This window comes from Babylonia areolata, chromosome 5 (assembly GCF_041734735.1).
Source record: "Babylonia areolata isolate BAREFJ2019XMU chromosome 5, ASM4173473v1, whole genome shotgun sequence".
In the NCBI taxonomy this organism is placed as follows: domain Eukaryota; kingdom Metazoa; phylum Mollusca; class Gastropoda; order Neogastropoda; family Buccinidae; genus Babylonia; species Babylonia areolata.
In genome coordinates, this window is record NC_134880.1 from 12194737 (window position 1) to 12197236 (window position 2500).

The following is a 2500-nucleotide window of genomic DNA, read 5'->3' on the forward strand; positions in this document are numbered from 1 at the left end:
TTTTGTTTTGTTTTGTTTTTTCACATCGAAAGCTCAACAGTGACTTTCTCAGTGACGAAGTCGTTTTTTTTTGTTTGTTTTTTTTAGAGAATTAATTCTTCCACGTTATTATCAGTTATTGCTATTGATTTATTTTTTTTTTGTCTGTGGTTTTTTTTTTTTGTGTGTGTGTGTGCAATTCATAGATTGCCCAGTTTACACGAGATATACTATATATTCATGTCCATTTCATTCGAAATAAGTTTATCTTCCTAAACTGTGTAACAGACTGTTTCAGAAGCATCCTTTGTAATCTCTCTCTCTCTCTCTCTCTCTCTCTCTCTCTCTCTCTCTCTCTCTCTCTCTCTCTATCTATCTATCTATCTCTCAGAGTACGTTTTGTTTAATGCGCCATTAGAAGCATTTCGACTCCCCCCCCCCTCCCCCCCTCACCTGTCTTGAGCGACGACAGGTATCCGCGTATCTATCTCTTCATGGTCAAACGTCACCGGAAGTGGGCGGAAGTGACGCGCGGCATGAAGTGCATTGTGGGCGGAAGTGCACGTACATTCTGGACTCCTGAGAATGACACACGAAAGGTGAATGGCAGCTTTTCCCTTCACACATATATATACCGACTTGTGTTTTTTTGAAACTGTACCCTCTTGTTGGAAAGCAGCATACTATAAAATGTATTACGGATTATGATTAATATTATTTGAATTGCTGGGGTTTTTTTTTGTTTTTTTTTTTTGTTTTGGGTTTTTTTTTATCGGCAAATGGATTTTTTTTTTTTACTTCACAGTGCTTTGCCAGTATATACAAAACATGAATAAATATTATTACAAGGTATTATTTGTTAATCCTTCATTGTATGTTTATCCATAATAATACTGCCCATTAAAAGTGCTTGTGTGTTCTGATGATGAATGTCGTCCTGAATATGAGTGTACAGTTGTCTTTCTTTTTTTTTCTTTTTTCTTTTTTTTAAAACTACATATAAGAAATTCCCAAACCCCACTATGAATTTTCAATTCCCCCAAAAATGGTGCCATTGTTTTTGTTTGTTGTTGTTTGATTTTTTTGTTTTATTTGTTGTTGGTTTTTTTGTTTTGTTTGTTTTTTTCAATTCGCTTTTTTTTTTTTTATCTCGTCGATTTAATAAACGTATAGCTGAACATGTTCTGCCGATTTTGCCAATTTGGGGAAGATTGTGCCTGGATGGCTGCATGTGCAGGTGTGTGTGTGTGTGTGTGTGTGTGTGTGTGTGTATTTGTGTGTGTGTGTGTGTTTGTGTGTGTTGTGTATGTGTGAGAGAGAGAGAGTAGAAAGAGAGAGAGATGCGTCCATGTACATGTGTGTGTGTGTGTGTGTGTGTACGCGCGCGCGGAGGGGGCGGGAGAGAAAGAGAGAGTTTTAGCTTTTCCTTTTCTTACATTTTTTCCCCATGCTGTGAAGTAAGCGCACATAGAAAAACAGTTATCACGTTTTGGATTCTTCCATGGTTTGATGATGTCGTATCTACAGATGAGTCGCTGATTTTCTTTAGGTTGTTTTTTTTATATTTTTTTTATAACTATAACGTAGTATAAAACCTTTTTTTTTCTTGTTAGACAGGTTGATTTTTTTATTTTAGTATACCCTATCAGGTATGCCATTTTCTGATTTGGATTAACAAATATATACATCCACAAAAAAAACAAAACAAAAAAAAAACAACAACCCAAAAAGACGTATTCATCAAAATTACTTGAGAAATTTTTCGTTAAATAAAAAAAACTGGGAGTGGGACGTCTTATTCCGTTCATTTAAAAAGACGTATTCATCAAAATTACTTTAGAATTTTTTTCGTTAGATAAAACAAACTGAGAGCGGGACGTGTTATTCTCTTCATTCCTCCATTTAGAAAATAACTCTCAATTAATTAACATGTGAAGAAATCACATTGGTCATGGAAACATGCACAATTTCGAGATTCTTTTTCAGATTTACTCGTAAACAACACTAAAATAGACTTGTCTTGCTTCGGAGTTCTGCAAAGACTGAATTCATTGTGGCATTTATCTATTCTGCGTCTTGCTCATTGAATTTTGAAAATGTTCTACGAATAGACAGGTTTAGTCATTGATATCTTATATTGGATTATTATCATTGTCATCATCATTGTAACTTATCAGAAGCTGCTGCTATTTTGCAGGGATTGTCTTCATCACCATTTTAATCGTTTTTTTGGCTGTTGACTTTTCATTTCATCGAATAGCTTGGTACTTAACTGCAGAGTTTTTTTTGCCAACTACTGCGAATTCACTGATTGATCACGTTTTACAATTGCTGACCCAGCCAACTGCTGAAGCACACACACACACACACACACACACATGCGCACACACGCACGTGCACACACGCGCACACACACACACGCGCTCCCCAACCATCTCTCCCACACACACACACACACACGCACGCAGGCACGCAATAACACACACATACACTTGTATGCAATATTTGTTTCACGTCTAAT